The 25,078-nt window shown below is 37.7% G+C and overlaps 1 pseudogene; it reads left to right on the top strand.

Moving 5' to 3' along the window:
- The first annotated feature begins 9,182 nt into the window (after window positions 1-9,182).
- LOC149193031 (serine carboxypeptidase-like 50) overlaps window positions 9,183-25,078 on the top strand; it is a 138,426-nt pseudogene continuing 122,530 nt past the window's right edge.

The raw sequence follows: 25,078 nt of genomic DNA, 5'->3' as shown, positions 1-25,078 counted from the left end.
TAGCCCCTTTTTTTAAGTAGGAAAAAATCATCATATTATATATTGAGAAATATATGAATCATGTTTACATTGAGACCGCAGTCTTGGAAAATGTGGATATATGGCGCCTAAAGGGCGCATTTGGAGATGCATCAGACAGCATCAATCATACATAAACAGCATCTGAGATATGTTTCAAAATTTTGTAAGATAGAGCGGCAGCATGAAGACATCTGAGGCATATACATATGAGGAGAACCTGTATAGTGAGAGGATAAACAGATGAGAATAACTGTAATCGCCTTAGGAAAATTGTTTCATATAAAAAAGCCTGTGCATCAGTGAGAGTGGAATAGTATGGCGCCGAAAGGGCGCATATGGAGAAGCGTCAGACAGCCTCATTCGGATGTAAACAGCATCAAGATCTAGATCATAGAATAGTGTGATAGATCGGCAGCATGTGTAAGCAGCCGAGGCAAAAATATATAAAGAAGAGAGGATAAAAAACAGGAGTAAACATAGCAGTAAACGCTATAGGGAAAAAATGAAACATATAAGAAACCTGTGCACATATGTGACTGGTATAGATAGATCAGTCGTTCTGAGCGGATATTGATCCCATGATGAATGGGAGGATGGAGAGCAAAGGCAGGCAGGAGGCCTGAAAGATGCGTCGATTCCTCCATGTCCAGATATTCCAGCATGTAAAATAGGCTCGTCTCTACAACATATTTACAAATTTATTAATTTGTTAACATCGTTTATCAAATTTAATTAATTGATAATAATGTTTTCATTTATAATTTATTAAAAATAAGTAGATATTAACATTGTAAAATAAATAAATGGATGGAATCAACGACATTACACTTATTTTAAAAATATGAAGCTCGATTAATTTTTTTCAATAATTTATTATTTTTAATAAATATTATATTAATGTTTATTCGGTGCTCCAGATATGTCCAGAACTAATTTATCAGAAATTACCATTTGCTCAGAATGAACGGCTAGTATTCTCCTTTCGTTAATGGAATCCATCCGTGGATGTTGCGTCATAATGTGACTCGCAGAATAAGTGAACAGTTGAATGATGGCGATGTGATAATGTGATTCACAAAATAATTCGACGGTGAAATGAGCGTCCAGTGCTTGAAAATATTTATTTAATAATTCAAATGGTGAAACAAAGTACAAATAAAGTACAAATAATGTGGATGGTATTTAAAAATATTTATTTTTATGTATTTAATTGTGTGTTATCCATAATGAATTAAATAAAGTTTTTTTTGATAAATATCATATGAATGAATTTTTTTGTTAATAGAAATCAGGTTTTGATGATGAACTATACTTCTTGGTTCGAAACGTGTAGGCCAAAAAATTCTCCTATATAATCTTTAAGGAAATACTTTGTTTAAAATATTTATTTTTAATTAAAATAAAAATTAAAAAATTCTTTTAATTTAATAATTTTAATGGTTTTAGTGGATTTAATTAATTATTTTTATTTTGTTTTCTATATCATTGTTTTTATGCCGATAGGTATTGTTTTTGAATTAGTTCACTTTCCAGTTTTATCTATCTAGTCTAACCAGTCGGAGGAATTGCCGGGAAAATTATGGAAATTCTGGTTATATTTAGAGAAAAACCAGCAAGGATTTTTGTAAATCTAAGTTATAGTTGTTAAACTTCAAAATTTTAGGTGTACTAGCAGTTTTTGATGGTGCTGAATCTATTTTCACCATAAAAAACACAATTCAAACACTGCCTTTATAAGATTTTCTGAAATTTTTTTGTCTGGATTCCGACCACTTTTGAAATTTTTTTGTCTGGATTCCGACCACTTTTGGCTGTCAAGACAATTCCTCCGCCTCGGTAGACCACTCCTTTTGCCCCGCCTCCATAGACCACTACTTTTTCATTCGCCTCATCTGTCGTTTGCTCTTTTGCCGGATTAAATGACGTCTATTTGATTTAATTTAACGGTGGTGTCATTCTCCGCATGCAGTGGCATAGCCAGAGCATAAGGCGTAGGATGTTGATTTGTGAGAGAATAATATTAGTGGCGTCATTACCAAATTGCATGGTGTTATCGTCCCTGCGAACTCTTTCACTTTATGGAAACCAGATCGCAGGTTCGATTCCTGCCTCTCTTGGAAGCCTGACCTTTCTTTTTGAATCAGTTCACTTTCCAGTTTCGTATACCTTTTTCATTCACCTCTGACATCTGTCGTTTGCTCTTTTGCGGGGTTAAATGACGTCTATTTGATTTAATTTAATGGTGGTGCCATTCTCCGCATGCAGTGGCGTAGCCGAAGCATCAGGCGTAGGATGTTGATTTGCGAGAGAATAATATTAGTGGCGTCAGATTGCATGGTGTTACCGTCCCTGCGAACTTTTTCACTTTATGGAAACCAGATCGCAGGTTCGATTACTGCCTCTCTTGGAAGCCTGAGCTTATTACTCTTAACACTTTATGGAAACCAGATCGCAGGTTCGATTCCTGCCTCTCTTGGAAGCCTGAGCTTATTACTCTAAGTTTTGAGCAAAATCAGTTCACCGGCACCATTCTAGCAACGTTCCCGGCTCTGGGAAACTTGGAAAAGTTGTCACTGGCTGGAAACCGGAATTTAGGTGGCGATATACCGGTATGGATTGGTAAGTTGACAAAGCTCACATTCTTGTCTCTTTCACTGAATAAATTCACGGGGAAAATACCACCTTCGTACTCAAAATTGCTCAACCTTACCTTCATACCACCTTCGTACTCAAAATTGCTCAACCTTACCTTCTGGGACATGGCTGGTGTCAGTTTGGAGGGCGTAATACCCGACTAGATTGGCAATCTGGTAAACTTGCAGCATTTGCATCTCCAGAACAATATTCTTGTTGGTGAAATCCCACCTTCCATCGCAAAACTCCCAAATTTGGTCGACCTTGATCTTTCTGGCAACAATTTACAAGGAATGATACTAGAATGGGGATTTCCTATAGTCTCATTGAAGCTACATTCAAATAGATTGTCTGGAACCCTGCCATGTTTTACCGGTGCTGCGAAAAGGCTGGTAATACTAAACCTCTCCAACATTTCTCTCACAAGAGGTATTCCCTCTTGTATCTCCAGTTTGTCGGTCCTCTGAGAGCTCAATTTGTCCTGCAATAACTTCAACATGGAGCTACCGCCCAGCCTTGTGTTTTCTGATAAACTGCTCACCTTGGACTTGCATTCCAATAATCTTCCTGGCAGAATTCTTGAGCGTATTACACAAACATCAGATACAAGAGGATTGGTTCTGCTTGATCTCTCAAATAATCAGTTCATAGGGAAACTTCTGGCAGAAATTAGTAAGCTTAAGTTGCTACAAGCCTCGTTCTTTTCAAAGAATGGATTAACAGGGGAATCACCTGATGCAATTGGAGATATGACGTATCTATCGTCTATAGATTTTTATTACAATGATTTATCCGGTCCCTGCTAGTATCGCTGGTAGAATTCTTTCGACTTCTGGAAATCAAGTTGTGCCACAATAACATCTCTGGGGCAATTCATTCGGAGCTTGGAGCATTGACAACACTGAATATTTTGGATATTAGTCACAACCATCTGTTAGGAGAAATTCCCTTATGCCTAGTGAACGATTTGACTGAGCCGCTTTCACATGAGAGGGCAGTAACACGAGGCTTCGCTAAACCCATACGCTTTATCCAACTGTGGAATGGATATTGCATCGACATAATTTCATGAGTTGTTGTTCATGCTGCGAAGCTATTCTCCATAAGCCGCCTTGACAGTGTTTAGTATAGAACCTCGGGTTATCATAGGTTTGCATCCAAATGGGTGGGCTTCAACTTATTTTATGGAACTACTCCTTTCAAACATATAGCAAGAGACTTTAAAGGAGCAACATCCTCGCTTTCCACGAATGGTTGGATTTGGGAGATTTCTCTCCCTTGGAGCTTTAATGGTAATTTGTGGCCTCATGGCTCATTCAAGATTATCATTGACATTTTGTTACAACTATAATAGATTCCTTCAATTAAATAATATCTATACCTGTTAAAACACATAGCAAATATGTAAACTTGATGAAAGCCTTCAGTGTGCCTTACTGTGATGAGAAACTCTGCTCGGCAATCTCATCTAGGCTTAACATGCAGATTTAAACCACTCTCAGCGATACCGAGTGTCATTGAGAGATGATATCTCACTTCCATTCCTTCAACAGGTTCAAATTTGAAGAAACGTAAAAGCACATCAACGACAATCTTCATTTTTAAGTATGAAAAATCCTTGCCGAGACAAATACGAGGTCCAACCTGCAACCAAAGGATACAGGTTAACGAGTTCAACCCGATGTTAGAGGGGCTTTTTTCAGCTAGGTTTACAATGACTTAAGACTTCCACAATTTTTCATTTCTTTTTCTCTTCTTCCAAATTTTAAATCCTTGAAATTGCTTCATTTTCTGTTGCGGGTTCTTGTTGTAGGCTCCATATTTCTTTACTTGCTGCTGTTGCAATTTTTTTTTGGCTTTTCTTGAATTTGCACTGAAACAGAATATGATCTTGTCTACTACACCTTCCTCTTCAAATATTCGTCCAATCATGGATTTCTGCCACAACATTGCATCTTCAAATTATCTTCTTCCCTCTGCTTCTTGTGCTTCATATTCTTCTATTTCTTTCTGCCATATTTCTTGATAGCATAATCTTATCTCTTCTTGAATTCATTGTTGAAAAATGGTTTCAATGCATTCATCTTTGTCTTTCATATAATTATTTTCACTTTCATCAGGTATTGTTGCTTTTTTTCTATAATCTGCACACTCAAGATTATTATTCACCATTTCATTCAATTCTTTTTTCCAGCTGGTGCTTTAAGACTCCATCAATTTGTTCTTTTGGTTATTGAAGCCATTCTTCAATAAGCTTCAAATCTGCATCTAATTTATTAACAACCTTGTTTTCAAATTTTTTGCCCATGCTATTCTCAACACCGGCATATTCAAAAACAATGTTAAAAACATCTTTATTATGCTATTTAGTGAGATATTCTACTCTACCTCTTCCATTGTTATGATGTTGGTGGATATTCTCATAAAAAACTCTCCAATCACTTTATCCTATTCTTGATCATCAATTGTTGCTAAAACACATACTGCTTCATGAGAAGTTCCAACTGCTTCATATATTGTTGCTATAGAGACAACTTCAACCTTGAATGTTTCATCAAATATTGCACTTACCATATTGTCACAATCAATCGTCGTCTCGAAAAGGAAACCACACATATCATCAACATAATGTTCATCCACACTATGGTGGGATATCTAAGCATTCATGTGCTCATTGTCAATTTCAACTTCACCAAATCTATCAGCTGCAGCTGGATTCACCAATTCACATCTCATTTTGTAGTCATCATTCACATGTGTCTCATCACAGTGGGATTCACCATCATTTGCATCATCCACATTACAATGGATTCCTTGAGCATTTATATGTTCTTCTTCTCCTTCACACACAGAGGCTTCAACTTCTCTCTTTGCAATATTTGTTCCATTTTTTTCATCCATATGCACGTTTGCATAATGGCTTTCAATTTTATGACCTTGACAACCATCATCCATTTTTGAGTGGGATTCTCCAAGCTTTGTTTTCCTCTCAGAGTCTTGCTCATATACTATCAGATCTGCGGCTGACTTCTTTGCTTGTGACATAACCTACTACTGCATGTCACTCTCCTTTGTGCCAAATTCTTCTTGCAAGATTTTCCACGCTTCTTTGGAAGTGGCAACTTTTGCTATCATGCACATAAATTTCTCATTCAATGTTTGTTTTATAAAATTCAATGCTAAAACATCACATACTTCATCATATGGGTTATTAGACTCGTAGTCAATTAACTTTTTAGCTTGAAAAAAGTTAACATCTTGATAACTCAATGATTAAAATATTTACCTATAAACATAGGAGGTCGTAGTAGATCAAGGCTACACCAATCACCCTTGATTTCTTCTTTGACTTCTGTTAGAATCTCAGTTCCTCTGTTGCAGCCTGAACCTTCCTAAACACGACAACAATCTTTGCCTCTTATGTTCGATTCCTTTTTTTAGTCTTCTTAAGTCACGCTTTGTGACCCATGACTATTGTCGTTCCTTTTCTTATAGTTGCTTTGCTGATTGCATGAGGTTGTCCTTCATATCGCCCTCGAAAAAAATATAATTTTCAATATGCCCACCTTAAAGCACAATCTTCACTCACAAAATTTCATGCTTGACAAAAAAACAAAATATTTTTATAGACCAAACTTTAAAAAACCATAGACACACTTCCCATTAAAAAAAAAACCCTTTTTTTTTTTGAGAAAATCCAACTTCAAAAATCCCAAAAATATAGTTGAAACCACTCTGCCTTTTAAGGCACCCTCTTTTCACAAGTGCTTTTGTTTTTAAAAAGCCTTTCAACAAAATTTAACCTTTAAAGCACCCTCTTTTCACAAGTCCTTTGATTTAAAAAAAGGACCTTTTAAGACCATTTAAGAAGCCTTTTTATTATACCATTTGTGGCTCCTTACCATAAAAAGAACTTTTAATAAAAAATATTTTCAATAAAATACCCACCCGACTCCTTTCGAAAGCTTAACATATTTTTCAAGACTTTTTGTTGACTTTTAACACGCTAACGCGTTGTATCCTTTAATACGGTTGCATGTAACGACTTTCATGACAATGATAAACTGCGTTAGTCCTCTAACGCACAAACGCCAAAGGTATTCGCGTGCTTCCAAAACACGGCAAGGTTGCGACTTGTAACACGGCTTTTTGCTAGGCCTTCAAGCGTTATAACGCACTGAATATCATGGTAATGTGTGTTATAACTCAAACAAGAGGACGGACAATATTTCTCTCTTCGTAACTTCACTTGGATACCAATTTGTTGGAAAGGTAGAGGAGTTAAAATACAAATTTCACACAAAATACACAATAGCTGCGGTTTTTTCATTGATCATACAAAAATTTGGTTCTTACATTGAATTCTGTGAAAAGTATACACACTTAACTCAGTTAACTCACACTCTAAATATGGACTGCACTTAATTTTTTATCCATAACTCAAATTGACTCAACGGCTTAGTTAACTAACTCTCTAATTTTAGCCAACTCTGACATGTGGGAGTAATTACATTTTCTAACCACACATACGGAGTCGGCCTTCAACCAAAGGATACAGGTTAACGAGTTCAATGCAGGCCCTTTACATGAAATGCAGTAAACTTGAATGGTGATTGGGGTTGAAAAATTCCACCTTGAAGCCACCTCTCAGGCCTAAACTCCTCTGCATCACTGCCCCAGAGGTAAGTCATTATTCCCATAGAGTAAGTAACATAGGCGATTATATCACCTTTCTTGACCTTGAATCCATCGGCAAGGATATCCTCAGAAACTACTTCCTTTGCATCCTACATTTAATTGTTTTTGTCACATACCTTTTGATCCTTAAAATTAACACAAAATGGAAAAGAGGTATATTGAATTTTGCAACCTCTAATCTCGGGATAATTATCCATATTCAAATCAAGCTTTTCCACAAGACAAGTCATAGAGAAATTTCAAGAAATATGATACAGTGTTTTACCATATCCTCACAGGAATTCCAGTGAATGCTAACAAGAGCTGCCATGGCACATACAATATTCAGTCAAAAGATCGTTGCTTGAAGAAATAAATGCAAGTGTCTTACCATGGGAACAGGTGGATATAATCATAAGGTTTCCGATAAAGCTGCATGAAGATAGTGCATCTTGTTCAATTCTGTGTGTGTCAGACTTTGAGAAAACATAGTAATAGATTCTTCAGTGGTGACATATTCATTCTCCTTGACCACGTCATGAATTTCTTGAAGAATCTTTTTTCAACGCTCGGATTCTTGCAAAGCAAATGAAAGAACCAACAAAGGGCAACTGAAGTCGTGTCCCGGCCAGCTAACATTAAATTCAGCATAATATCTCGTAGATACTTGTCAGAGTATTTCTCTGGTTGCTCCTCAGTTAATGCGATAAAACGAGACAATAGATCTGGTTTCACTTGCAAATATATTTGAAGGACATTTACAAAGAAACAAGGTTTTGAGTACCAGCGGTAACAGACAGTAAAAATGTGAAAAGACAAGTTCCAAATCAAGATCTTCCCCTACATAGTTATTCTGTGGAGAAATTTCTTGTTTTCTTCCTTGAATGATTATGTTGTTGTTTCTACTTTTGGACTGAATATATATACATTAACATAACTCTTAGTAATTGCAATTTGTTTGAGCATAGAACCCAAGTCTATTTATGCAATATAGGGTAGCAAGTAAAGGGTACTTATGGACTGAATATATATACATTAACATAACTCTTAGTAATTGCAATTTGTTTGAGCATAGAACCCAAGTCTATTTATGCAATATTGGGTAGCAAGTAAAGGGTAAGATTGCTTTGTACTTCTCAGCCATGTTACCTCTTTCTCATCTTTAGAACAACCCCCATTTGTTCCTTTATTGTGACTCCATTCACCAAATAGACTAGGCGCAAATATCTAGCCCACTGGCCTTTCATTTTCTTTTCAATTTTCAACACTTCTTTGCTGGAATCTTGTCCCAATCTTCCCGCTTCATAGTGCTGAGTTTTGTGTCCTTCATGATGAATTCCTTCCTCTCTCTTTCAATAAGAAGACATCCCATCTTCAACCTCAAATTGAAGTTGTGGCCATTCAATTTTTCAATATCCAAATACATTTCTCCTACCACATAATTATTCCTAGCGTTTTACTAAAACTAGCTATCTCGAATAAATAAAAGTCATTGTTGCAGTGACACCACACTGTCTTATTTGAGCACCTTAAGCTAGACAAACTGTAAATTTCACTCCACATCCAACACACATCCGTCACAAATCTGCGACTGTTCTTTCAATATCCTTTAAAGAAAGTCCCATTAGTGGAATGTGCTAAAAAAAAATGGTACCAGATTGACGTCTTCCAAAGCTGTCAAAGTGTTGTTAAGATATTGGGACGAACCATGAGTTGATCTGGAGTTTTTTCTATGGGTAGGAAAACAGCTAGGGTTTCAACACACAGTTGAATCATATTGTGTTACAATCGATATCGTGAGCAGAAGTGGAATGTGAGCTTATGCCCAGGTTTTGCTTCAACACCTTGTGATGGAGAAGGGTAAGAATTCAGTGTTGGAAACTGTTCAGTATTTGGTGAATCAATATCAGATTCAATGGTCTTGGATATGCTGATTGATTTGTTAACCAGGGCTAAGATGTTTGATGAGGTTATTGCAGTGTTCTTTCAATATCCTTTCAGAAGCAGATTCAACATACAACAATGGTTTTCTTGCAAAAAACAATGAAGGATTTCAAATCCGTGAACTTGATACAAAAGACAATGATAATGGTAACAATCTTGATGATGTGGGTTCGGTGTTGAATGCCTCCACTAAGAGCACAGAAAAGAAGCCTTCAAGCTTAAATGCATTTGATATCATTTCTCTTTCATGAGGCTTTGATCTATCATATTTGTTTGAAGAGAAACAACTAAAACATGATAAACGCTTCACATCTACTCAGCTCGTTGCCAATATCATCTCAAAGTTCGAGGAAATAACTAAGCTTGAAAATTTCAACGTGAAGAAGGTAGATTACAAGGTGAAGATGCAGGGGTTTGTGGGACGCAGGAAAGGGAAACTATCTATTGTTGCAGAGATATTTGAGGTAACTACTCCTCTGTTTGTGGTGGACTTGAAAAAAGTCGGTGGCGACACACTGGACTATGAGAAATTCTATGAAGAAAAGCTCAAACCTGGCCTCAAAGACATTGTCTGGGCTTGGCATGGTGATCCCATTTAATGCCCATTTTCAAATTTGTGGACACAATGGCTGAAAATTTGACTGATGATGATTTGTCAGATCAATTGGCGAACGCCAATATTCAGTTCCTCCAAATTCAAAGTTATTTCCCCTTCGTTCTCTGTTTGTAAAATTCTTATGATTATTTTAGAAAATAGATATGGACTTCTCTATTAGGGGTCTCTTGTATAATTGCAGTATGTTAAATATCTTCTGCATGTTTGACTCGGTGAGATTGGTGTGAAATTTTGTAAACCATAACAAAAATATGTTTCTCCAGTTTTTCTTTAATCGCGACTTTCGTGAACACATAGTTGAAGCTGTGGGTCCACCTTTCAAGTTTCAACATTTTTCATTTTTCCCTTTTTCTATTTAATGGTGGTTAAGGGTAGCTTGCCTGAAATTTAAGGGTGAAATGATAATATGATGTAGGAGCATCTGGTTAACAGGGTGAAGACGGAAAGAAGGTTGACATGGTTTCTGAGAAGGATAGAGAACACGGCTCACTGGACGGACAACGTGTCTGTCTTTATTTTTATTTGTTGTTTTTATTTTACTTTTCTGTTTAAAATGCCTAGAATAATGTAATGAGTTCTAATTAGGAAGAGTAGTAATTAGTTAGAATCATTCGTTTCTGAACAGTTATATTACTGTTGTAAATACAAGCAAAGGAAAACATGCTAGTTATGAATAAGTTTCAAATATGAAATAACTATTGTAACTGACAACAAAACAACTAACAACAGTTATCCAACTGTTCAAGAACAGTGATACAAAAGGAGGAAAACAAGCCCAATACGGGTTCGACTGTGAAAAAGTAATTAACAGAAAAGAATATATTCGTTATTTTTCAGTGCACATACAATTCCTACGAGCGTCCTCAAATACCGTACAATTCAATGCTGTGCGTTCTTTTTATGGTACAAAAACATTGTTAAAAGTTTCACTATAGATTCCAAACCAAAACGAAAAGACAATTAATCAAACGAAGAGCCACAACGACCAGCACAGGCCACGCAGTCATAGCGTTCAGGCGTATACACATTTAACAGGTATGCAAACAAAACCATAAGAGTGGTTCCAGATTTATTTCCATATAAATTCACAGGATATAACATAGTCATTAAAAGTCTGTATCAGCATTCACATTCTCTGTTCAAAATAATTACAAGACCAACCCAGTTCGCAGACGTGGGAACTGACACGATTATAAACAAAAGCCATCAGTAAAGAGTTCGAACCCATCTCCTGAAGCTACCACTAAGCTTAGCAACTAAGGAACCAACGACAGACAGCGGCACAAGGCCAACGAAAACCAAGCAGACCATACAAGACGGCAAACCCAACCAAGCACAGTTAGAACAATAGAACGATTCTACCCGTACACTGTTTGGGGCAGCCGAAAGTCCAAGCATTCAGACCAACGAACAGCTCCACCTGCATAAAAGCAAACAGAGGAAGGGTTAGGTTCCAACCACAGCAAAAAAACAAGAACAATGAATTGGAAAGAAGCTATTGAGAAAGATAAACAAGGGTCATTACCTGATAGGCGAGCCATAACTGTAATTTCTCACCCGGACGAACCCCTGCTCACAGAGGAGCCGGGCCATTAGTCTCAAAACAAACAGCTAAAGTAAAGTCCAGCATGGAACGGAAGCTTACCAGGTTAAGTTGACAGAGGGACGAGCAGAGCATGCCACACGACCTGTCGAATTTGGAAGCCAACGAACCAGAGCTGAAGCAAATGTCCCCATGAACCTTACAGCTCTCGACTAGCTGTAAACCCTTGTGAGATACGGGCAGACATTGACCAGAACACACAGAGGCAAACATTAAAGCCGAATATACACCACAGTGACAGCGAAAACACATGCAAACAAAACCCGTAATGCAAACCTTACCAGGGTTTCGCCAATCAAACAATAGCATACAGGCCGAGACTTAGAACGACTGAGACCACGACCGCAACCAAACGCACACCACACCGTCGACCAGGCAGGCAGAGCTCACACATTCACCACAGAAATTACAGAAGTTACAAAGAATCGCCAGGAGCTCGCAGAGCCAAAGACCGGAGTAACAATGAACACCAAAGGAGCGCGAACGGTGTAAAACCCCAAACCAAGGCGGGTTTTGCAAAATCCCGAGGAGGGACAGTTGTCCACCAGGCAGACCATCAAGGTACCCATGCCGTAACCCAAGCAGATTAAAAATCAAATAACATTTATTTCCAAATCAATTACATTGTTGTTCAGATCGTAAGTACATAACACATCGGCATTGGGACGGCGGGACCACGTGGGCTGGCCCCATCAAGTGGTATCAGAGCAGCATTTTGAGAAAGTAGAGGAAGATGGAAGTACAAAGACGAGGACGTGGGAGAGGTGTGTTTGGTCAATTTAGTGTGATCTAAATTGCTATTTAAAATGTCAATCCGGGATTCGTAAACTGATGAAGTGAAGTGTACTATATGTACTAGATAACCATTTCCTTAGTCTTTTGTCGTTTTTGAGTTTTTTTTTTAATTTGTTTTTGGATTTATCTTACCCTAATGTGTGATGGCGGAAATGAAAGTTAAGTATGGAATATGGATGGATGATGATGATGATTTCTACAGTGATTTTTCAAAACTTAGAAAGTGCTCAAAAAGAAAGCTTTAAAACAACTAAACTAAAATCAATTCTTAAGAGGAAGTAAATGCATCAAATAGTGAACTAATGACAATGGCCCAGTATCCTTGCTGCTGAATGAAAAGAAAGTAAAAACTGAACTTAAAGCAACTCAAACTAAAAGCAAAGCAACTAATTCACACTACTTAAACTCTTCAGATCCTTTACCCTTCAGCTCAATCTACCTTGTGGGAAGCAATCATGAACAAGTCAAGCAATATGATATCTAAATGGCAAGAAATTAAATTGCATAAAAGAAACTAGTCACACTACTTTAACTCTTCTGGTCCTTTACCCTTCAGCTCAATTTACCTTGTGGGAAGCAACCATGAATGAGTTTAAGCAATATGATAACTAAATTGCAAGAAATTAAATTGCAGAAAGGAAACTAATCACACTACTTCAACTCTTCTGATCCTTTACCCTTCAGCTCAATCTACCTTGTGGGAAGCAATCATGAATAAGTTTAAGCAATATGATAACTAAATCACACTACAGTTAGTAATATTCTGATTTCTTGCTAATAGAGTCACTTCACTATAGAAAGAAACCATAAATTGATGAGCAGTATGATATCTAAATAACAAAAATAAATAAATAAGCAAATCACAACTTGAAAAAGACAGTACTGAAATTAAACTTCAGAAAATGAAAGTTAGCAGGAAGGACAAGATGATCTCATGTGTCAATAGTTATCAAAAAGATGAAAATTTGCCCGGGTTGTCTAAGAAAACTTGCAGAAAAGCACTGATCAGCTGACAACTATAAGAAAACAGAGGTGAAAATATAAACAACAGTGAGTTAAGAAACATTAAAACAACGTGTTATGTACAAGCTAAAGATTATGAAAGCAGAAACATAATAAAACCAAATGAAAACTTTACAAGGCTTCAGCGCGCAGGGGTCCTCTGCCACTTCAGCCAGTCAACGAGTAATCACACGAATGAACTCAGAAAAGTCTTCTCATGTATTAAAGCAGCAACATATATAAAACAGTGGGGTGATAACAACAACAGTTCAGAAATTACATATCCAAAAAACTTCTTTACAGCGTTCATCGACGCGTTATTTATAATGAAAAAGTGTTGAACTAACTAACTGAATCCTACGCTATTAACTACGTTGCCAAAGACACGTAGATCCCTTCAGCCGAGATCTAGCGTAACTGTCATCATGTCTATTAAATCTCCGGAGTGGTAGCTGTTGGATTCAGGTTACAGAAATGATCTCCAGGTGTGCGGGTGTCTTCGTGAGCTGAAGACTGTGCCACGTAATCGTTCACATGCTCAAAACAGAGACGTGCCACCACTGAACTCCTTGATTGGCTTTGCCTTTGACCCTCATTGACCGTGACCTTCCATGGATGATTTGGCTGATTTGAAGAGACACGTTCCATGTATCTGTCACCTGGAGCTTGCCCATGTGGCTCGTTTCTTCATAGGACACCTGTAGCACAACTTTCAACAAAATAGCTGCGGAATCTTGTGCTGGCTGCGGAAACCTGTGCTGGCTGCGGAAACTGACAAGTTTCCGCAGCTGCATGAACAAAAAACTAAACCAAACAACAGTCATAAGCATAGTCAGAAAACCATGTAAAAAGCTCTTTTTAAACTACAATGCAATGATTTAACAGCTGGGTGGATGAAATAAGTGGAAAAGGAAGGCTGAGAGGGTGTATAGGAAGGTGCAGGTTTGAGGCTCAACATACCCCCACTATGAAGGTGTTGCATGTCCTCATGCAACCAAAATTGAGTTATTTCCCTCTAATCCATATGTTCTGAGGCTTCTGCAAGGACATCTAGCCCTCTTTTCTTCTTCTTTGATGCTAACATCATCCTTGGCTTCCTGACTAGACATTTGAACTTGAGGTTAATCAATGCTCTGCTTAACTTTTTGCACTTCTTCTTTAGTTTTCTGTTTTTCTTTTGCCACAGTCCTAAATGGAGCATAGTGTTATCATGGACAATCTTGTCTACTTTACTCTGCTCTTTGAGTGCTTCATTTTCCTGTATGATATGCCTATTTAGGACTTCTAACTCAAATACTTCCTGTTGAACTTGTACATCAAGTGGCAGAGAGGTACTTGGTCCTGCAGCTGATTGTTCTAAGGATTCCAGGTAGTTATATACCTCTTGCTGATTAGGGTCTACCTCAGGTGTTTTTCTCGGCCTAAACTCAAAATCTGGTGGAGGAGGACTGCTCTCTCTTTCTGGCCGAAAAGGGCTTTCCTCACGTGGAGGACTTGACTCAATGCTTGGCTGGGCTGGAGATTTCTCAAGTGTCTCTTCACCTAAATCAATAAAGTGAGACTGTTTTTCTGTGGTTTTATTCCCCTTCCCTTTTAGCCTAGTGCTCCTTCTTAAGTATGAACTAGTACTCTTCTTTTGTGCACTCTGTGTTCCTTTTTGCTTTTTCTTGGCTATAGCAGCAGCCTAAAGATCTATTAATCTTTCTGACAGAGGTTGATAATCCTCTTCTATGGATTGCTCAGGGGATGGATAGACTTCTTGAATGGTTCTTTTGCCTTTTTCTTTCTTCTGTTTCTTACTTTTAGCTCTGTCTTCTTCTTCTTTTTGGACAGTTTCTTGAATTTCTATTGTAGGGGAGTCTTGGATTGTAATGTTCTTTTCTTTCCTCCTACTTTTCCTTGGAATCTTTGGTGGACTGCTTCCAGAGGCCTTAGACGGCTCTTGGAAGTAGTTTCTTGTCAAGAATTGCTCCCAAGTATCCTTAGTTTTCTTCAACTGATCCTCAATAAGAATTTTTATGAGCCCATGATGGTAGAGATGAGGTTCAATGTTGCCTACGTGTTTTTGAACTGTAAAACTCATCTTTTTCAAACTTGATAGCAGAAAATGAGGCAAATTAAGAGTGTGACCGTCTATGAAATTCATCATCAGTCTAACATGATACATATACATAGAGCCAAAAAAACCTTCACACGTGATAAATTTCTGGATGACTAACAGTAGACTAGACCATTCCTCTTTTAGTACATGAACAGGGATGCCTCTTGTAAAAACAGTGGTATCCATACCTTGATTTTGTAGCATGATTCTCCATATTTGATCGTCCACACTTCTATTTTTAAACCACATTTCACCTTCTTGAGGTAGGCCCGTGGCAGTTGCTACTGTGGCCTCGGTCACTGTGAATTATAAATCTCCAACCTCCACTGTTTGTCCATTAAAAGACCGTGCAAAAGCTTTGGTCACCTTCTTGTTATAGCCCTTAAACTTCTGGATAAATCGTAGCCATCTGACTTTCTTCAGCAATTCCTTAACTTGAGGATAACCCTCCAAGTATTTTGGTCCTTCCGGCTCAGCTCTCAGTAATTTTCCCATCCTCTGTTTTAAATTCCACTGAGAGTTCTTCTGCGTGTGAGGGTTTTAAGGAAAAATAGCTCTGTTACAGGGTTTAGGATAGACTGTAGTGATTGCAACGGGGTTTAGGATGGCTGTAGTGACTGCAGTCAGGGTTTAGGATGAACTGTAGTGGCTGCAGTTAGAAATGGAGAACAGGGAATGGAAGTATCCAAATTACCGGAGGAACAGAGGGTGAGCAACAGTGAACAAGTTTAAAATATAAAGCGAATGCATGCGAGGAGTAGGGTATAAGTGGAGTGTGAGTGGAGTGATAAGCAAGTGGAGTAACGGTGGGATTCTTTCGAGTCGGATGATGGTGTATGCGATTTTACATGTCTCAACAGACGGTTGCGGAAATTACGGCTGGGAAGAGCCGTAACATAATAGGTCACGTCTCAAGAGTACGGGTAATAAATGGAAGTGCATTCATACTTGAGTTTAAACTCGGAATAATCATAAGACCGTTAGAGAAATGAATGCGAGTTGTGTGGAGTGGTATCGTAGAATAGAAGTGGTAGTGGAGCTATCGTATTAAATCATTGCTCATAGTAGAACTTGTTATGGTTTAATGACTATGCGTAATTATGACTTGAATTGTTATTTGATAAAGATTTTTGATCATACCTTTGTAACTTTGTCATTTTTTTGCTCAAGGCTTCTATCCAATTGCTCTTCTTTGTTATCTTGGAGATGCCCCATGTCTTTAGCTCAATTACACCTGCATTTCATGATGATTGCACTAACAGTTGACTGTAAATTTTGAAAATAGAGTGATGCTGGCTGCGGAAATCGTTTCTAGCTGCGGAAACTGCTTCTGGCTGCGGAAACGGTTCCCAGCTGCAGAAACTGAGACAGCACCCTCTTAACTGCAAAAAGACAGTTAGAGGAAAACCAACTGAATGAAAATAGTCCTGAAGGGGACTTTTATTGATGGAGTGAAATGGAATGAGTGAAATGAAGTGGGAGTGAAGTGGAGTGAAGTAAAATGGAAATGAGATGGAGGTGAAGTGAAATGACAAGTGAGATGAAGTGAAGATGGAAAGAGAAGGAGAGGAGATTTTTTTTGGAAAATATAGAGTGTCAGGTGTCCCTGATTTTCACTCTACATTTTCTGCATAAGACCGCCAATCTGTGATTGGTTTTCAGGCTTATACACATTTTTTTTTTCTTTTATTTTTTTTCAAAAACTGAAGGAAATAAAGATTAGGCTGATGGGGGAGAAGAATTCTTCTCCACCAGCCTTATTGCAGAATTCTCTTGAAACATTTTGACAAATTCCTCTTTTGAGAGTAGTTTATGATAATTTTTCAATCGGTGGCCATTCACAATAAGAGGAGTCTGAAATTCATCAATGGTCTTGATTCTTACCGCTCCATTGTTAAAGACTTTATCAATCTCATATGGCCCAAGCCAATGAGTCTGAAACTTCCCTTTGAAGTCTTTAAACTTGGAATCAAACAGTAAAGCCCAATCTCCCTCTTGAAACTTTTTCTCTTTGATATATTTGTCATGCCACTTAGCTCTTTGATGTTGAACTAAATCAGTCCTTAAAATTGCATCTTGTCTGATCTCATCTAGCTCATTCAGCTGCTCCATTCTGTGCTTTTGGGCTTCTGATAGATTCATCTCCAACTGAACTGCCATCTTGAAAGTTTTGACTTGAAACTCAATGGGGAGCAGGACTTCTTTCCCATAAACAAGTTCATAGGGAGAATGTCCTATTGTGTTCCTCCATGTAGTTCTGTAGGCCCATAAGGCTTCAGGAAGCCTTTCTACCCAATCTCTTCTATGGAGATGAACAGTTTTGGTGATGATGCTCTCAAGAACTTTGTTTGTAGATTCCACTTGGCCATTTGCTTGCGGATGGTAAGGAGTAGATTTTCTATGCTTGATTTTGTATTCTTCTATCAGCTTCTCCATCAAGTTATATGTAAATTGACTTCCCTGATCTGTCACAATTTCTCTTGGGACACCAAAACGAGTAAAAATATCCTCAAAAAGAAATTGAATAACTGAATTTTCAGTGGCAGAAGGCAATGCTTTGGCTTCTACCCATTTAGTGACATAATCAGTGCAAACTAATATATACTTCTTTTGTCTAGATGGTGGATTAATGGGTCCAATGAAATCTAAAGCCCATTTTTCAAAGGGTTCGATGAGTACCTGTGGTTGTAATGGCATTTCATTTGAGAGAGTCGGTCTCCCAACTCTTTGGCAGCTGTCACACCTTTTGACATATTGTTTTGCATCTTTGAAGAGAGAAGGCCAATAATATCCTAAAGAAAAGATTTTATAGGCCGTCCTCTTGTCAGCAAAGTGCCCACTGCATGGTTCATCATGACATGCCTTGAGGATGTCAGGCATTTCATCTTCCCGAACACATCTTCTGATCACACAATCTAGCCCTGTCTTAAACAATTCATTAGAAATTCATGAATAATTTGAACTCTCCTGAATAATTTTCCTTTTCTCATTAGAAAATAAGTGTGGAGGTAGCTTCCCTGTAACCAAATAGTTAGCAATATCTGCATACCAAGGAGTCTTAGTAGTTATTGCAAACAAATATTCATCTGGAAACTTATCCTCTACAGGGGAATCTTCGTTATTATTTTGGATTCTAGACAAGAAATCAGCTACTCTATTTTGTTTCCCTGGTCTATCTAACACAGTAATATTGAATTCTTGTAAAAGTAAAAGCCATCTTGTAACTCTGCCATTAGTAACAGGTTTTTTCATGAGATATCTAATTGTAGAATGATCAGTATGGACAAAAGTTTCATAGCCTGTTATATAATGTCTAAACTTGTTGATTGCATGAACAACATCTAAGAACTCTTTCTCAGTCACAGTATAGTTTAACTCAGTGGGAGTCAAATTTTTACTGGTGTAGTAAATGGCATAAGGAACTAAATCCTTTTGACCCAACATAGCTCCTAGAGCTGTATCTGAAGCATCTGTAGAAATATGGAAAGGAAGTTTCCAATTTGGCCCTCTCAAAATGGGTGCTTCAGATATTCTTGTTTTCAAAGTTTCAAATGCAGATTGACAATCAGGATCCCATTTGAATTCGCAGTATTTTGTAAGTAATTTGAAGAGTGGAGATGCTATTTTGGTGAAGTTTTCATAAATCTTCTATAGTATCCAGTAAATCCAAGAAAACTTCTAACATCTTTTTGACAATTTGGAATAGGCAACTTGGAGATGACTTCAACTTTTGATCTATCAACTTTAATCCCATCTCCTGAAATATGATGTTCTAAAACAATCCCTTCAGTAAACATCATAAAGCATTTTTCATGACTTAATGATAGGTTTGTTTCTTTACATCTTATAAGGACTTTTTCCAAATTCTCTAATGCTTCTTTAAACGAATTACCATAAACTGTAAAATCATCCATATAAACCTCTACACAATCATGGATTAGATCAGAAAAGATTCCTAGTACTTCCCTTTGAAATGTTGCGGGTGCATTACATAATCCAAAAGGAAGTACTCCGTAAGCAAAAGTTCCCCATGGACAGGTAAATGTGGTCTTGTCCTGATCTTCAGGTGCTACCTGAATCTGATTGTAACCACTAAAACCATCCAAAAATGAAAAATACTTTTTGCCTGCTAAAGTATCTAATACCTGATCGATAAAGGGTAAAGGAAAGTGATCCTTCAAGGTTGCTTTGTTCAATTCTCTATAATCAATGCAAACCCTCCATTTACCATTCTTTTTGGGTACTATAACCAAAGGAGAAACCCATCGGCTATCTGAAATTGGATAAATGAAGTTCACATTAAGTAACTTTTGGAGCTCTTCTTTCACTATCTCCCTAAGGTTTGGATTCATCCTTCTCTGAGGTTGTCTGATTGGTCTACTGTTTTCCTCAATGTAGATGTGGTGAATGCAAGTCTTAGGGTCAATACCTTTCATATCGGTATACTCCCATGCAAATGCAGTAGAATGTTTTTGCAAGATTTTGGTTAGCTCTTCCAGTTGTGATCTTTCCAAGTTTTTGTTGATATTTAATGTTTTTCCTGGAAAGATCTCAATGGCGGAACTACCAAACTCTTCCATAGAGAAAAGAGACATTTGTCTAAATGATAGATACTCAATGTCAGAATCCAACTGAAATTGTGTGTGGTCATATTCTGAAGATGTTTCAAAGTTTTCTAATGTGTTCAGAATTTGAATATCTTCACTGATCTCATAAATGGTAAAGACAGGTTGTATAGTATCTTCATCATCAATCTACTCATTATCTCCTATTTCTGTAATTGCTTTTGCTGGAGGATACAGATTGAATTTCTTTGTCGAATTACCATCAGAAATATACATATCCCCAGACCTACAACTGATAAAAGCATCAGCTGTGGCTAGCCAAGGTCTTCCTAAGATGAGAGGATGTCCTCCTAGATTACTCTTGGGAGTTAAAATCATGAAATCCACTGGATATTCCCAAAAGTCTAAGGAGACTGAAATGTCTTCTAATACACCATCTGGTTTGATAATTGATCGATCTGCAAGTTGCAGTAAAGTAGGTGTAAAGAGAAGGTTAGGAAGTTTCAGCTGTTCCATAGTCTGTCTACTCATGATGTTGATAGCAGCCCCCAAATCAATCAAAGTATTTGGAATTTCTACCCCATTGATATGTGTTTTGACAATTGGACTACCGGGATCTACATACTTCTGCATAGTAATTTTTTCCATCATGATATCTGCAATTTTTCCTACCAGGTGGATTCTTCTTGTATCTCTTGGTTTCCTTCCTAGTTTTTTAAGACTCAACTCCTTTATTGTTTTTGTTAGAATAGGAATCTCTTTAATGGCTTGTAACAAGGGAATCTTGATACAAACATTCTTCAATTCATCTAGAAAATCATAGTCAGGCAACAAGATTTGTTTTTCCACTCCTTTGTCAATTTGTAATCTTTCAGGAAAAGGAGGTGTGGATGAAGATGCAGGTTACTCAACTATAGGAGTTGTGGGGGTTAACTTTTTTTCTTTTTCTTTCTGAGTGTTTGGGTTTTGAAGAGATGCTTCAGAACCCTTATTGGCTTCAAGAGATTCTTCCTCAGAAATGCTTTGATTTTGGACATCTATAGAAGGTTTATCTAAAACTCTACCAGATCTAAGTTGTACATCATTGAGAGGAACAATCATATAGGCAGGAAATTGTTGACCTTCTATCATGTAAGCATTTTGAGGGTTTTTATTATTGGGGTTTGGCAATGGCTGAGAAGGAAGTTGATTTGACTTCTGTTGGAATGGGAGCAAGAGTTGAGAATTTGGATTCTGTTGAGAAGGTTGTTGTTTTTGAAATGGCAATGATAATTGTGGATTTTGATTTGGAAGTTGTGGAACTTGTTGATTTTGAAAAGATGGAGGATATTGATAAAATTGAGCAAATCTCCCATAAGGATTTTGCATACCTTGTACCCATGATTGAAAAGGATTTTGAGGTTGGGACCAAGGTTGTTGCCAAGGATTCCAATTTGGTGGGGGTTGAAAGTTCATAGAGTTGTTAAACCCTTGATTTTGTTGCCCTTGCCAAGGTCTCCTTGCAACAAAATAGAGAGACTCGATTGTATTTGGATCTTCTTGAAAGACAGCTTTGAGCCCAGGAATTGAAGGACAATCCTTGGTCTCATGATTCTCTGAACAAATTACACATGTTTCTACAACTTTTGCATCCAAGGGACATTCCTTTAGAGCATGTTTCTTTCTACACTTTGGACAAAAGATGGCCAAAGCCTCAGCTTCTGCTTTCTGCTTATTGTGAATCCTAAGAGTGTCTAGTTTCTCACTAAGACTCCCTAAGATGTCAGTCTTGAATTCATCAAGCATGTTGCCAATCTCAGCCCTACTTACTGATCCAGTTGCAGATTTGTTTGCTCTGATGAGAGAAGGATCTCTAGGCCCTTTTTGAGTTTTAGATTTCCCCCTTGAGAGATGGACACACAGTTCTGCCATATCATGAAGTGGAAGTTGAGATATGTCTCATTTTCCCATCATGTTCAAAATATATATCCATTCATCTCTAATGGCTTTTAATAAAAGGGCTTTCAAGGTTTCCTCATCTAAATTACTCATTTTTTCTCTTTTCAGATTATATTGGAATATTTCAAGTAAATCCCCCAAGTTTTCATCTTCTTTTTGTACCATTTTGAATACCTCATCCTTGTGATTGGTGGGCATACAATAGTCCAGGTACCTATCCAAAAATGTTTGTTTCATATCATTCCAAGTCCTAATGGATTGAGTGAGTAATCCCATGAACCATTTCAAAGCTGCTCCTTTCAATGTTGAAGGAAACAGTTTGAGTTTTTGAGAGTCTTCCAGATAATCATAAGTTCGACACACGACCTCAAACTCAAATAGAAATGTTTCAGGATCCTCATTTCTTAACCCATGAAAGTTTGGGAGGACAGATGGTGAGATGTTTTTCATTGTTGCTCGAGAGTCCTCATCGACTATAGGAAATCCGAATGAGTTATCTCCATCCCTATTTCCCCCAATGTTACCTCTACCTCCTCCATTATTTCCTCCTCCTCCTCCTCTACCTCTACCTCTACCAAATCCGTTTGCTCCTTCTTCTGTCATGGTAGCTTTCCCGGAGACTTCAGAGTCCTCTGGTTCTTCTACTAATGGCAAATGAGGAGGAATTTCTCCCTCCTCTTCCTCAGGTGATTCTACTTCTTCAATTACAATTTGTCTCCCTGTAGAAGGAAGGAAAGGATCTCTTCCTAATTCAGATTCGATGGATGGTGTGGGAGAGTCAACTACTGCCTCTTGAATTCCAGGGATCCTAGGGCTAGGAGTGTAAGTTGGAGATGATGGAGGTGTCTCTTGTCTATTCCTTGAAGTAGATGGAGTTGTAAAAATCGAACTCTTGGCTCTAGCTAAAAACCTTCCCCTAGAATCTCTTGCTCTATGCATGTCATTTTTTCTTCAAGTCGGGCTAATAATTCTCTTTCTGATCTTCCAGGTCACTCTAGGTGCAAGAAGAGAGCATACTCAAGAAACTATTAAACCAATAACTTTCTCTTTTCTGATCCTCCAGATCACACTAAGTGCAAGAGGAGAGCATACTTTGAGAGGTTATCAATTTTCCTTCCTTGAAATTTTCTTGTTTTTTTTTTTAAGAAATTGGCTACCTAGTTTCACTTCCCCGGCAACAGCGCCAAAATGTTTGGTCAATTTAGTGTGATCTAAATTGCTATTTAAAATGTCAATCCGGGATTCGTAAACTGACGAAGTGAAGTGTACTATATGTACTAGATAACCATTTCCTTAGTCTTTTGTCGTTTTTGAGTTTTTTTTTTTTAATTTGTTTTTGGATTTATCTTACCCTAATGTGTGATGGCGGAAATGAAAGTTAAGTATGGAATATGGATGGATGATGATGATGATTTCTACAGTGATTTTTCAAAACTTAGAAAGTGCTCAAAAAGAAAGCTTTAAAACAACTAAACTGAAATCAATTCTTAAGAGGAAGTAAATGCATCAAACAGTGAACTAATGACAATGGCTTAGTATCCTTGCTGCTAAATGAAAAGAAAGTAAAAACTGAACTTAAAGCAACTCAAACTAAAAGCAAAGCAAATAATTCACACTACTTAAACTCTTCAGATCCTTTACCCTTCAGCTCAATCTACCTCGTGGGAAGCAATCATGAACAAGTCAAGCAATATGATATCTAAATGGCAAGAAATTAAATTGCATAAAAGAAACTAGTCACACTACTTTAACTCTTCTGGTCCTTTACCCTTCAGCTCAATCTACCTTGTGGGAAGCAACCATGAATGAGTTTAAGCAATATGATAACTAAATTACACTACAGTTAGTAATATTCTGATTTCTTGCTAATAGAGTCACTTCACTATAGAAAGAAACCATAAATTGATGAGCAGTATGATATCTAAATAACAAAAAAAAAAAAAAAAGCAAATCACAACTTGAAAAAGACAGTATTGAAATTAAACTTCAGAAAATGAAAGTTAGCAGGAAGGACAAGATGATCTCATGTGTCAATAGTTATCAAAAAGATGAAAATTTGCCCGGGCTGTCTAAGAAAACCTGCAGAAAAGCACTGATCAGCTGACGACTATAAGAAAACAGAGGTGAAAATATAAACAGCAGTGAGTTAAGAAACATTAAAACAACGTGTTATGTACAAGCTAAAGATTATGAAAGCAGAAACATAATAAAACCAAATGAAAACTTTACAAGGCTTCAGCGCGCAGGGGCCCTCTGCCACTTCAGCCAGTCAACGAGTAATCACACGAATGAACTCAGAAAAGTCTTCTCATGTATTAAAGCAGCAACATATATAAAACAGTGGGGTGATAACAACAACAGTTCAGAAATTACATATCCAAAAAGCTTCTTTACAGCGTTCATCGACGCGTTATTTATAATGAAAAAGTGTTGAACTAACTAACTGAATCCTACACTATTAACTACGTTGCCAAAGACACGTAGATCCCTTCAGCCGAGATCTAGCGTAACTGTCATCATGTCTATTAAATCTCTGGAGTGGTAGCTGTTGGATTCAGGTTACGGAAATGATCTCCAGGTGTGCTGGTGTCTTCGTGAGCTGAGGACTGTGCCACGTAATCGTTCACATGCTCAAAACAGAGACGTGCCACCGCTGAACTCCTTGGTTGGCTTTGCCTTTGACCCTCGTTGACCGTGACCTTCCATGGATGATTTGGCTGATTTGAAGGGACACGTTCCATGTATCCGTCACCTGGAACTTGCCCATGTGGTTCGTTTCTTCATAGGACACCTGTAGCACAGCTTTTAACAAAATAGCTGCGGAATCCTGTGCTGGCTGCGGAAACCTGTGCTGTCAGTTTCCGCAGCTGCATGAACAAAAAACTAAACCAAACAACAGTCATAAGCATAGTCAGAAAACCATGTAAAAAGCTCTTTTTAAACTACAATGCAATGATTTAACAGCTGGGTGGATGAAATAAGTGGAAAAGGAAGGCTGAGAGGGTGTATAGGAAGGTGTAGGTTTGAGGCTCAACAAGGTGCACGCAGAGTAGCAGACGAAGGATTGAGAGAACAGTTGAGAATCCTTACAGCTCGCCTGGAAGCAGTAGAGGCGGGTAGGCGAAGAGACCCGGAACTTGGGGATGACAGTGAAGATGAGGCAGCAACTGTTACAGATGGGT

This window comes from Pinus tabuliformis, chromosome 2_2 (genome assembly GCF_031772625.1).
Source record: "Pinus tabuliformis cultivar Carrire ecotype Pingquan chromosome 2_2, CPIR1, whole genome shotgun sequence".
In the NCBI taxonomy this organism is placed as follows: Eukaryota; Viridiplantae; Streptophyta; class Pinopsida; order Pinales; family Pinaceae; genus Pinus; species Pinus tabuliformis.
The sequence above is the reverse complement of the archived record's forward strand: the minus strand, read 5'-3'. Positions and strand labels throughout refer to the sequence as shown.